The 14,387-nt window shown below is 37.1% G+C and overlaps 1 non-coding gene across 1 annotated transcript; it reads left to right on the top strand.

The window, feature by feature from the left end:
- The first annotated feature begins 348 nt into the window (after positions 1–348).
- Positions 349–422, top strand: TRNAW-CCA (transfer RNA tryptophan (anticodon CCA)). Its single transcript has one exon. It is a non-coding gene; the product is annotated as a tRNA-Trp (tRNA).
- The last annotated feature ends 13,965 nt before the right edge of the window (positions 423–14,387 follow it).

Genomic DNA, 14,387 nt, shown 5'->3' with positions numbered 1-14,387 from the left:
GGAAAAGACAGATCAGAGAATTGCGTATATTGAGTGAGATGCCGCTTCAAAGATGCTGCTTACCTAGGATGGTGTGCTTTTCGCTCCTTTGGCTTTCTTTCTCCCGGAGACCATGCCATTCCTCGACACCGACCTTCAAACAAAGTCAGATGAGGAGCTGGCTTCCCTAAAAGTTGCTCTGGCTGACTTGCCCGTTCCGCTTCTCTCCCGCTTTTGGGCGGTTCTTCCTCCAGCAGCCTATTCTTTCACAGCTTCTATGCCAAGGGCTTATTTATTATTAATAAAATAAAAATTATATTATGCATGCAAGATGTATTGGGGTCACAAAAAATTATTTATGAAAATAAAGCGCTCTTAGTTCAGTTCGGTAGAACGCGGGTCTCCAAAACCCGATGTCGTAGGTTCAAATCCTACAGAGCGTGATTCCATTCTTGTTAGATCGAGAATGACACTGAAATAATTGAACAGCAGTCTAAAGTATGAATTTAACCTCCAGTGGATTAGGATTAAAAACAAAGAAATAGGAGGTCAATAAACAAAAGAGATGTTAATTAATCAAAGGTCCAAACGCGGAGGCAGTTCCAGTCCTTGTCGCAGCGCAGTAGTGAGTAGGTGATCCAACACCAGAGATAAAAGACGCAGCAGATTCATATACTGACCTTAGTTATATAGATCGTTTACCTAGATACAGAATGAGACCCTGAGGTCCATATCGGTAATAGAAAGACCTGCCACCAAAAGCATTCCGATGGAGCAGAAGTAGACCCCCGCCATAATAGCACCACCTAGCTTCGCTGCATCGGGATAGTAGTAGCACATATCTTTTTCTAGTGATCGTTATAGGGATAATGAAACCAATGATAGAGTTGACCTAGCCTAGCGACATCCATCCCTTGTCTCCGACCGGGAGATAGAGACTACTTCATGCGCTACTTCAACATCTCCTGCCAAGCCAAGGGGTAGGCCTTTTTTTTCAAGACCCCCTTTCGGAAAACGCATTGGCTTTCAATCAAGTTCGAGGATCCATTAAATAAAGCAATAAATGCACGTTACAGACGAAAGGTAGATGTTCATTGGCGAATAAAGAGAATGCAAGCTATGCAAAAACGGATTTCAATCATTTTCTTAGCCCTCAATCTCTTTCTGACACAGGGCTGAGCGCTCTAGAAGCGAAATAATGACCCTCGCAGGGTTGATGAACCTGCCTTTTTGGGTGGGGTGAAAGACCTAGCAGCGGAAAGGCCGCTATTCCTGCTGACTAGCTTCTCGCGAACTATGCTACGCTCCGTTCGCTTGCTTGCTACTCACTGTAATTCACATTCACTGGCTTAAGAGCTAATGAATGCGGAGTGACAGTTGGTCCTGACTCTAACAAGTAAGTAAACCACCTTTGAATGCTCGTGCATTCATAGAAGATAAATCAGTCAATCAGGACAGGAACAGTCTCCGGCAGTCAGGTACAAGCAAGTAAGAGAAGAAGGTAAAGGCCTGACTCCGTTCCTGAAGAAGGAATGGCGGGGCGAAAGAGCTACCTGGAAGCTAGTTACGGTTGTGCAAAGAATATGAAGGAAACTGGTACCCTATGATTTGATTATTATGTGCTATATGATGATGTATATGATGTGATGAATATGAAGTTAATGATGATTAGAAGTTGATTGAGCTATTAATGAAGTACTATATGAAGAATTATTATTATTAATTGATGAAGTTTAAGTTGTTAAATGTTTTTGAAGAATTATATGCTTATTATTATTGAATGTGAAATCTCACCCCTTCTGCTTGGAAATGTTGCCCTCACAATTGGGTAACTTGCAGGTAATCAAGATTAGCTGTGAAGTGAGTCGATTCTCTCACATGTGTCTTAGGTACTCTGATACGTAACGGGATGGGAATTTTGTTGTTGCTTTCTGTTCCTTACGTATTATTTTATGAAGTTTTATGAACATGTTGTTGGAATAACTTTAAGAGGTTTTCTGTTGAGGCCTTGATGCCAAAGCTGTTTTTAAATGTTGAAATAATTTCTGCTGCGAAGTAATAAATGATATGTTGTTGAATTTGAAGGATAAATAGTTATTTTCTTCAGTTTATGATTTTATGAAAAGAAGTGTGATATTCCGTTTATGTTGAATTACTCTGATTTATATGTGAAATTTTCAAGTTGGGAAAACGGGGTGTTACACCCTCTTTGATTATTTGATTATTTTTATAGAGTTTAGAGTCTATAATATGATTTATATAATTGATGTGATTTAAATGATTATGTGATGTGTGCTATTTTATTTAAGAGGCCTTATTTTATTATTTAATAGAATAAGATTTAAAAATAAAATAAATATTGAGATGAGGGGTTGTTTTGAGAATTTAGAGAGTTTAGTGGAAGAGGAGTAAATAGGATAAAATAGATGGGAAGAGATAAATAGGAGAAAATATGTTTAGAAAGTTTTTCACGTACAATCAGTTTTGGAGAAAAGGGAGAACAAGAGGAGAGAAGAACCAAGAGAGAGGCTGCCGATCGATTTTCTAAGGTAAGGGTGAGACTAACATTTAATCTTCTTAAGCCTATGATTATGATAATTAGATTTAACATGTTGTGGGATTAGATTATGAGAAACTGCTGAATTGATGTAGAAAGTGTGTACAGACCTTAGATAATCCATAGGGTGATGTTTTGAATCAGTTTTAAGCTTAGAACCATGTGATTTGATGCATTTTCGTAAAAATCTGCATTCTGCCCGAACTGACATTCATCGCTCGCCTCCGCGAGCAGCAATTCTCGCCTCACGAGTGATGAAGTTCATCGCTCGCCTCGCGAGCAAATCCTCCTCGCCTCGCGAGTTGCACCTTGTAGCTTGCCATAGCGAGTTGATTAGTGAGTCAACTATGATTTTGTGATTTAACCTTTTGGGTCGAGTTTTAGATGGTTTTGAGTGCCTTAACATGCTTAAGAATGATTAGGCAAGTTTTTAGATTGAAATTAAACATGGGGAAGTTAAATATGGGATTTTCGGGTGAAAAATGTCAAGTTCCCGAAAGCACCCAGTGTCTGTTCGCCAAGGCGAGTAGCCTTTTTCCTGAATTCGCCATAGTGAGTAGAGTGCCTCGCCTCGCGAGCTGCACAGTGTCAGACAGCCTTGTTTAGGGTTTTTGCGATCTTTGTCGCCCGAGATGTTATGAGTTGATCCTTAGGGTAGGAATGGAGGTTGATTATAGTACTGTTGAGATGTTTCAGTTGATGTTGATTGTCATTTGATATTGTTATATCTTGAGATATTTATGTGTTGCCTATGTTGCTGTTGTATATTAATTAAGCTGCATGTGTCGGTCTAAGATGTAAGATGTCGTCCCAAAGTATTGGAGTCTTAAGTTGTTGATTTTGTCCAAGTTGTACACGTTGTTGAGTCCAAGCATACTCATTTAAGTTGACGGCTTGATGCCCTGGGAGCCTTTGCTCAACATGTAACGCTTGTTTTAATTTATTTAATTATTTAATTTAGTCTAGAATTTATTAAGAGAGTTTAGAATATATTTATATGATTATGTAATTTATTAAGTGGCTTATTATATTATTTAATAGAATAAAATTAGAAAATAAAATAATATTGAGTTTAAGGGTTGTTATGAGATTTTAGAAAGTTTGGGGGGGGGGGGGGGTGTTACGAGCAGAGGCTCTCGCCTCGCGAGCTTTTGTGTTACAGAACGCCTTTTTAGGTTGAATGTGATCTTTGTCGTTCGAGTTGATGTGAGTTGATCTTAGAGGTTAGAAACTAAGTTGTCTACCTTGCTGTTAATTTTCCAGTAAGATTGATGCTTATGAACTAATGTTGCTTATAATGTTATATAATTGTATATACATTACATGACTTAAGTTTGATAATTGAGTTGTTGATTTACATTCGGTATTATTATATCATGATGGTTTGTATACTGCCTATATTGCTGTTTGTTATTTAACTAAGCTGCATGAGTCGGTCTAAGTTGATTAAGATGATGAAGTTCCAAATTATTGGATTATACAAGAGTTGTCGATTTAAGATGTTTAAGAAGTCGAGTCCATGCATTAGCATTCTCTGTTGGGGGCTTGATGCTCTGGAGTATATTAATACTCAAATAGCGATAGGGGCTTGATGCTCCGTATTGGTACCACATCCATATAAGAGGTCTAAGTTGCATAGTCACATTGTCGAGTCAAAGTTGTTAAGTTGTCAAGATGTTAAATTATGATTTGATGTATATGAGCTGTTAATGAAGTGCTATATGAATATGTTGTTATCTATTATGATATTATGATGTTTTAATGTTGTTAAATATAATTGTTGAATTATATGCTTAATATTATTGTTTTGTGAAATCTCACCCCTTCTGCTTGGAAATGTTGCTCTTCCTATGAGTAACTTGCAGGTGATCGTTAGTAGGTTGCTGGTGTTGCTGTCTGAGTGACTTATTCCTCACTGAGTCTTAGGATGCTCTGATAGGTAACGGGATGGGATCTTTTGTGGCTATTTTCTATTCCTTTACGTATTGTTTATGTTTTAATAAGGCATGCGTGCCAAAGACTTATCTATGTTAATGAATTTAATCCGCTGCAAAGTTTGAATTAATATGTTGATGATTTTTGGAAAGATAATTAGTTAATTATCTCATTTATTATATTTTAGAAGTGTAGCATTCCGTTATATGTCGTTTACTTTGATAAATGTTTATGAAATTTTTATGTTGGTGTTTACACTGATTTTTGGTAAACAATCGCTGGTTTCAAAAATGTTTACTTGCAAGATCAACCAGTAAATCTTAAGAGCATATTGTGCCTTTTTATTGTATGATTCAAACACAATACTTGTTCGTAAAGTATTTCGATAAAGGAAAGTAATAGAACGAAATGAAAATGACCGAATCCAACACAATTGAATCCAATCGAAATTAAGTAAGAATAAAAGTAAAGGAAAATACTTCGAAATGGTTAAGTAAATTGCAAAGATGTTTAAAGAAATGTATTGAATTTGTAAAGACTTAATGAAAATTGGTGCACATATTCATACTTTGCAACTTGTGACTCGTTTGTCGCTTCCATACGAACAATATTGAGTGTAAGTTTTTAGTATGATTGAATTGTGACCTATTTTTCCCAAGAAAAACTACTATTTATACAAATAGACTTATAACTACCTATTCGTAGCCATTCGATTTGAATATCGAATATAGTCGTTGCTATCTTTTTGACCTTATCCATTCGAACTGAAATTAGCGTCTTCGATTCTTGCTGAGAACACATCTCCGATAGATTTTTATAAGGCTAAGTCCATCTTCCTAGGTCAAACCTTTGACTGCATTAAATGATACTTTTTCACAAATATCGGCTAACAAATTGCCCCCCAGAAACGTTATGTTTGAACTCGTCTTTCGATCAAGAGAAACTTGACGTTTCTGAATAATTGTCGATAAAATACAACCTCTTTGAGTGACGTCACTTCTTTAAGAAAGGATATTCCAAAGGTTATATTTATTTTTTGCAAACTGTCCCCACCATAGCTTAGTGGGCCATGTTTTTCATTGGAAACCATCAAAAAACAAACCGTTCCATGCGATTGCTGACATCTGTCAAATATCAAAGGCTATATATAACCTTGGGTCATACTTTTACTTTCACTTTGCCTCCTTTTATCATTTTTACTCTTCTCACCGTATCCTCCTTCTTCCCTACGATACAACACTGTTCATCGTTCCCAATCAAAAATTGTAACTACATGACGCGCGCTGAAGGTTCTTCTTCTCAGTCAACAAAACATCATGAACCAACTGATCTCAACCTTCGCGGAAATCTTCAATTCATAGAAGAACCAGATATCAAAGAAGCTGAAGATAAAATCTGGAAATCCCAGGTAATTATCTCATGCCCAAATTCATCGCATGCATACCTAGGGCCTTTGCCGGATGACTCCGACGATCAGAAAAAACTCAATACTATTTTCCCTTGTAATGAGGAACAAATGCCCCTCATTTTTTCAAAAGGTCCATATGACCTAAGTTTTTTGAAATCTAAGTTGAGGACGGAACCTAAAATAGAAAACAATGAGAAATACCTTGATTGGCTCGACAAAGTAGAAAAAAATCAAAGGTTCCTTTTGGAGGGAAATGGGGATTTTTGATCTTATCCAGCTATCCCGTCAAGGACCCAAGTACCATACCGAAATGATCATTGCTGCCTTATGTAACAGTCCGATTTCTAGCTAGTTTTATTTTAATTACTTTTATTATGTGTTTGTCTGTGATTATTTGAGCTTGTGTGTATTTAATTGTCATCGGGTGCATTTACATGGATTACCGTATTAGAAGGGTATTTTGGTCATTTGGCGGGTAAGGGTAAAATGGTAATTTTGGTGAGAATTATTTTAATAATTAGTGAGAACCCTTATTTTACTAAGTTACTAGTGTAGTGATTAGTTTTTACCGTTAGTGACCGTTGGTTATATTTTACCGTTGTTAGTAATTACCGTTGAGTGTATATAAACTTTTGAATTGTGTTAGAATGGGCTAGGCCCATTAGATTTTGAGTTGAGCCCATTAAGGGGGATAACACTAGGGTTGTCATAGAATGGTTATTCATTTCACAAAACATTTTCATAGAGAGAGGGAGAGGTAGAGAGAGAAGAGGTGAAGAGAAGAACAAGAGAGTTGAAGGGAAGCTTGAGGAATCAAGTGGGTGACTAGGAGCTGAATTGAAGCAAGGGTTAGAGATAATCAACTTCAAAGGTAAGGGGGTTAGTGATTATCATAATCATGTGTAATTTTGCATTTTCTCATGTTGTATGAAAATGGGTTGATGAACACTTCATGCTAAATTCGTGCTCTTGCTGTGATGTTATGTTTGTATGCATGAATTGATGTTAGTTGTATAATTGTTGGTGAAATTACATGTTCATATATGCAAAAATGATAAGTTATGAAGATTGTGCTAAAGTGGTGAATTTCTCCTAAGTTGTTCTTAATTTGAGTTGTGATTCTTGTTCAAATGATGTTATGAATGTTATTTGATATTATGATTGATGAATAATTGCTTGGGTATGCATATTCATGGATTGATGATGAGAATTTGAATTGTGTTGGTGAAAATGAAGAGTTAGCTCAAATGTCAAGTGTTTTCAAGTTTGATTGTGTCTTTGTAAGTCTTTTTAGTCATATTGACCTATAAACATGTTCTGGAAACACATTTGGGCATTGAGGGATTAAAATTTGGGTTTTGGGGTGAAAAATGGTTCAACCCGTGAAAAATTATGCAGAAATGATGACTGTTCGCTTAAGCGAACCGGAAGCGAGCTGTAAGCGAACAGCTACTGTAAGCAGTTCGCTTAAGCGAAGAATCGTTCGCTTAAGCGAAATGCCTTTTGACAACATTTCTTGTTTCGCGTTCTTGTGTCTTTTTCACCTATTTCTGTTTTGAATTAGACTTTGGTGTAAACATGAAAGTGGTAGATAATTTTGTTAGCTTTCTAATGGCTTTGGTTTGACGTCCAAATGAGTTTTAGAACTTGAGATATGATTAAATTACTACACATGGGTCATGTGGATTTTTGTGAAAACTTATCATAACTTTCTCTATGAGCCGTGGAACTTTTCCAAACTTGATATTGTGTTTAATGAAGTACTTAGAGTGAATAATTGAGTATGCATTTATGCATTGGGGAATGTGAATGTGTTGATGGTTTGAGATAAAATTTTGAGATTTGGGAATCAAATTTGGGAATTCAACTTTGTCGAAAAATAACTTTTGTAAACTAATGAAGCTTGCAAGTTGAACCTACAGTTCATATAGGTTTAGGAAATACTTGCAAGAGTAGTCAAACATCTTAATCAAGTATAAAATGATATTTCGGGTGGGAAGTGAAAGGTTGTGAAAATGGGATTTTTCTATGAACTTAAGTTGTGCTTGGGTTAATGTTGATGATCCGAAGACGACTTAATTTCATGTATACATTGTCCATTAAGATTGGTTAATGGTTTTTAACTTGTCTATGATTGTTTCGTTTCAAGTTGGTACGGTGAAATGTTCATATGGTTAAGTGAAATTGTATGAATGATTGATATGTTAATAAGATGTATATGCTATCTTACTTATGATGAATTGTAGATGTTGATTATGATGTTTATCATGAGATGTTGTATGTTATCTTACTTAGAATGTAAGGAATGCTTGAATGGTGAAACTATATGTGATAGTTGATGTTGAGTGATTATACTTTGGATATGATGTTTATCATGAGATGTTGTATGTTCTCTTACTTGGAATATGAGAATTATTTGGAATGGTGAAACTATATGATATAGTTGATGTTGAATGACATTGTTGATTATTGATAATCATGTTGATGTGTGATGGTGAATACTATGATTTATTTGTGTGGGCATGCTTCTTGATAATGCAATGTTGTGGAGATGATCAATATAATTGGGTGTTGTCCTATATATTGAGTTGAGATTGTGAATTGTTGTCGCATTATCGAGTCCTTACACATGTCCATGCATCATAGTCGTTGTTGCTGTAAAAGGGATGACTCTTTTACTTCGTGATTATTGTAAGGCAGGTGTGAGCCCTTACATACGATGTGCAAGTGGCATCGGAAGGTGACGACCTTGTTGAGATTTGGTACCACATGCATTTATGTGTCAATAAGTGCATATCATAACATGAGTCTTATGTGAAATATGTGATTGATGATGAAATGAGATGAATGATTATTGATGATATTGGTGATTGGTGATTGTGAATGAATATTTGTGAATTGATATTTGTTCCTGATACATGTGATTGGTGATTGTTCATGAAATATGATAATGATTGTTCATGGCTTATGATTTGTGATTGTTCATGAAGTATATGATTGGTGATTGTGTATGAATAACTGTGAATTGATATTTGTTCATGACACATGTGATTGGTGATTATTGATGTGAGATATTGGGGTTTGATGTAAGTATTGATGTGGGAATATTATTAATGATCATGTACGTAATGTTTAAATTGAAATATTCATGTTATCTGTTATTTGGATTATGATAATGTAATACTTACCCCCAGTGGATCTGTTTTGGACCGCCTACTTGCCTGTATGGGTGAGTAGACGTTGTGCAGGTTTAGTTGCTTGGTGAGTTCTTGTGCTTGGTGGATATCTGGAGCTTTCTCCGATATCGGTGTTTAGATGTTTAGTCGGCTCTGATCTAGGCTTCGTTGTGTCGGTCTAGATTAGGTTATCTTTGGTTTTTGTTATGTTTGGAGATGACCCGTTGTTGGGATTTTGATGCATCTATGTTGATGTAATTTATTTATTCATAACATGTGTATTTGAATTTACTCTGGTTTATATTCCGCTGCGACTGTTGAGGTTTATACACATGTTTATTGGTTTTTGAATTTTGAATTTGACGTAACCTCTATTTCTTGAATAAATGTATTATTCGCATGTTTAATTGCTTTAATAGAAGTAGGGTGTTACACCTTACACTTCTGGAATCCTTCGACCAATAACCTTCACCTAAAATGTGGGATGCTCACACCTACTTTGTTAGACGTTGCTGGTCTCATTGGTTTAAAACCTATTGGCCAAACCTTCGATCCTGACACACATTCCTCAGAATTGTCCTTCGATTTTACGAGACCTGCTTATGGCAATTTCATAATTGACCATCATGATACTTCTAGTGCCGAAGTATCCGATCAAGAGCATATTGCTTTTTTGACTTACTGGCTGTCGATGTACATTTTTTGCTCGAGATCGATTCAGATTCCCAAGAAGCTTACAACTTTAGCTATTCAATTGCATGAAGGGAGAGATATTTGCTTGAGTAAGCTTATTTTAGGATCTCTATATGAAAATCTGAATCAAGCAGTGTCTAACATTAAAGATTTCCAACCTGGTATCAGCCTTGTTATCCCTGGCCCCATCTGGTTATTTCATTTATGGCTCTTAGCCACTTTCAGATCGAAGTTAGCAGTACATCTGCCCCCTGCTCTTTCGAAAGATTATGATAATAGACCAATCGAAGGTTTAGGTTTGGCCATGCTCCAATATGGCAACAGTAGCTCTCCAGATTTATTTGCAGTAGCTTACAATGCTTTCTTAAGTTGTACATCTTTCACACCTTCGATGGCTCCTTTTACCACTAGGACTCACGGGCCTACATGGTTTACAGCAAAGTTTCCAGCTGATTCTACTGAAGATGAAGTAGATGTTAATGCCATTTGGGAAGCTTATCTGACTCCCACCTTTCTGTCCAGTAGAGTAACTGCTGGAAGCCCCTATGGAGTGTATGGCTATCAACCCAACCACGTGGCCAGACAATTTGGCTTAGTTCAAATTAAGCCAGATTCATTGTACAAATGTCTAGATGACCTGAGGCAACCTCTTATAGAACATGTATGGAGATCTACCTTGCGTCGGGCTCAGCGGCAAAAGCTTATTTTCGAACCGAAGCCATATATTTCATCTTTTGCATGCACAGAAACATTTTATCGATGGTGGCAGTGCTATTTCAAGCGCCAAACCGATCGTATAGATCCTGATACTTTGCTTCTCGAATTGATTCTTGCTTTTCATGCTGTGCAGAGGAAATCGAAGAAAAACAGTTTATTACCCTGCTACAACGCTAAGGGATAAAATTCATGACAAAATTCCCTCAATGTCTTTTCCTCCTTTTACTCCCAGTAAATATCTTTTTGCTCTTCATTTTAAAACGAAGTTTCCTGTTTTGCCAACTAGTCAGCTGGCATTGGCCTTTAGGCCACCCTATCCCAAATGGTTGTATTGTGATAGTCTAATGGGAATGAAACAAAAATTTATAAAGAGAGACAAAGACAGAGTGACTGCCACTAAGCACAACTTGTATACTTTTAGAGGCCATCTACACTTAAATCATCCTCACATTCGAATTCTGTCCGAAATAGGATTAGGTATGAAATCTTTCGATTTTCTTTTGCAGAATCCGATCAAACCTTGAGTCTCTTATTTTAAATAAAGGAGGAATTTTACTTATTTGTTTTACATAAGTTTGGCTTGTAGCTCTTCCTTTGGCTTCAAGGTAAGTAGAGTATCCCGAAGAAGACAGTTCTCGAAAGACCTCCAAGTCAAAATCTGATAAGACGTCTCAGGAGAAGAAATCTTCAAAGACAGAAAAAAGGAAGCATTCTTAAAGATCTTCCAAGGAAAAGCAAGCTCGCACTGTCAAGGATGCGGTAAGTTAATTCTCCAGATGCAAATGATCCATGCTTATTGTAGGAGATCTTGATTTTGAATATTCCTGTAGGTCGAAGTATCTCCGAATGCTGTTGGAAGGCCATCCGCCTCTGAACCTCTTAATATGAAAGAGGGTCGTAAGAAGAGAAAACATGATTCTACGGCTATCGAGATAGCTGCGGTCGATGAATCTTTAGGCCAACCCAGCCCAAAAAAGACCAAAACTCGTAAAGATTCAAATCCCAACAGTGCTCATTCCTGCGTTGGTGACAACGCTCCAAGGGTGTTTTTCAGAAACCTATTAATTTTCATTTAAATATGAGTAGTGAAATATGTTTCTCATAACTGTATTTTCTTCCTGCAGGGTATCCAGATCGACATACCTTAACATGCTCAACTTGGTCAAGTAGAGGCTTCGCCTATTGATGAAGAGGATGAAGGCGTCGAGACTAGCATTCCTACTCCTGATATGGAGATCACTTCTCCTAATCAGATTGTGGTGGAATCAAGCGATCGTCAACACGAAATACATGTAGGGGGTAGCGATGCGGATGTGGAGCTAGACACAGACCAGTTTATCATAACTCCGAGAGAAGCTCCTATCGCTGAAAACCCCCCGCTCGCTCGTACTCCGGATTCGATGGGTAATGTTGAACCAATTCAAACTGATTCAATCATAGATCCAATAGTCCTAGGTCAACTTGAGGAGGATAATCCTTTAAAACGAAGTTTCCTGTTTTGCCAACTTGTCAGCTGGCATTGGCCTTTAGGCCACCCTATCCCAAATGGTTGTATTGTGATAGTCTAATGGGAACGAAACAAAAATTTATAAAGAGAGACAAAGACAGAGTGACTGCCACTAAGCACAACTTGTATACTTTTAGAGGCCATCTACACTTAAATCATCCTCACATTCGAATTCTGTCCGAAATAGGATTAGGTATGAAATCTTTCGATTTTCTTTTGCAGAATCCGATCAAACCTTGAGTCTCTTATTTTAAATAAAGGAGGAATTTTACTTATCTGTTTTACATAAGTTTGGCTTGTAGCTCTTCCTTTGGCTTCAAGGTAAGTAGAGTATCCCGAAGAAGACAGTTCTCGAAAGACCTCCAAGTCAAAATCTGATAAGACGTCTCAGAAGAAGAAATCTTCAAAGACAGAAAAAAGGAAGCATTCTAAAAGATCTTCCAAGGAAAAGCAAGCTCGCACTGTCAAGGATGCGGTAAGTTAATTCTCCAGATGCAAATGATCCATGCTTATTGTAGGAGATCTTGATTTTGAATATTCCTGTAGGTCGAAGTATCTCCAAATGCTGTTGGAAGGCCATCCGCCTCTGAACCTCTTAATATGAAAGAGGGTCGTAAGAAGAGAAAACATGATTCTACGGCTATCGAGATAGCTGCGGTCGATGAATCTTTAGGCCAACCCAGCCCAAAAAAGACCAAAACTCGTAAAGATTCAAATCCCAACAGTGCTCATTCCTGCGTTGGTGACAACGCTCCAAGGGTGTTTTTCAGAAACCTATTAATTTTCATTTAAATATGAGTAGTGAAATATGTTTCTCATAACTGTATTTTCTTCCTGCAGGGTATCCAGATTGACATACCTTAACATGCTCAACTTGGTCAAGTAGAGGCTTCGCCTATTGCTGAAGAGGATGAAGGCGTCGAGACTAGCATTCCTACTCCTGATATGGAGATCACTTCTCCTAATCAGATTGTGGTGGAATCAAGCGATCGTCAAGACGAAATACCTGTAGGGGGTAGCGATGCGGATGTGGAGCTAGACACAGACCAGTTTATCATAACTCCGAGAGAAGCTCCTGTCGCTGAAAACCCCCCGCTCGCTCGTACCCCGGATTCGATGGGTAATGTTGAACCAATTCAAACTGATTCAATCATAGATCCAATAGTCCTAGGTCAACTTGAGGAGGATAATCCTTTGGATGCCTTTGACCTCTTAGCCAGTGACATTCTCCTTTCTAGAAGTACAGGGAAATCTTCTAATGTGTCTGCTGGGGATCCTTCACATACTTCGACTGAAAATCTCTTCGTAGAGTTTCGAAGCAAAGTTTTAAGAGCTGATCTATTTGAGGTTATAGAGCAAGATGAAAATGTCGTTCTCGAAATACGAGAATTATTGCGTAAGCTCATAAGCCTTCCTTCAGGCCTCAAATTCCAAAATTTTTCCATAGTGCTAGAGCCCCTTTCAGAAAAAAGATGGTAAGGCTAAACTTGAAGAGCAAACCAATCGATATGACCAGCTTTTGGATGAAATTTCTGAATTCAAAGCCAAGCTTGAGGCCTTTCGACAAGAAACCCCCGTGATCCAATCCCAAGTGGCAGAGATCGACTCGTCGATTGCCCAACATAAGGCGAAAATCGAACAGTTGGAGAATTAGAAAGCCCAACTTTTGGCTAAAGAAGGTCTCATGAAATCAGAGGCTCAAATTGCCATTCAGAAGATCAAAGAATCGAAATCTTCTCAGCAAGAAATAGCAGTTCTCACTAACAATGGCAAAGTTCTTGATGAAAAACTTGGTGGTCTAAAGCAACAATTGTATCAACTCACCTCTGGCTTCAAAATGTGAACCAGTCTGCATCGAACTTTTTATGAACATTTTATTTCTAATTTGTTCCTTTTAAATTTCATATGTATTTTTTTTGTAACGGTCCAGAAACCGTTTAACATTAATATAACATATGTTTTATTTGAGCAACTTTCTATTATATTTTTTTTTTAGTTACTCCTTTGATGGAACAAATTTCAAGACAACAATAATGATGAGAAACTAAAAAGTTTCTTCTTAACTTGACAGGATTAATTTGTCTTGGAAACCGTAAAGCTTCTAAAAAAAATCTAATTAAGAGATTCTTTTAGGGAAGATAAAACAGCAGTTTTCACAACTTCTTTCTCAAGGCTCTTTGAATCGCGGCAACACCTTTATGCCACGTGTCTTCATCTGATCTTTGATGATCAAACAAGGAAGAACCGTCGTTTGAGTTTCAAAGAGAAAAAACCACTTTTCAACTTCCTTATTTCACTATAAATATAGTCCCTTTGTCTTGTGTTATTCATCTCTCATCTACTTTCCTTTGTGTTTTCTCAAAAACATATTTCCATAACTAAAATTCATCATGGAATTCATAAGTTGTTTGAGTG

This window comes from Medicago truncatula, chromosome 7 (genome assembly GCF_003473485.1).
Source record: "Medicago truncatula cultivar Jemalong A17 chromosome 7, MtrunA17r5.0-ANR, whole genome shotgun sequence".
Taxonomy (NCBI): Eukaryota; Viridiplantae; Streptophyta; class Magnoliopsida; order Fabales; family Fabaceae; genus Medicago; species Medicago truncatula.
This window is presented reverse-complemented; position numbering and strand designations above follow the sequence as displayed.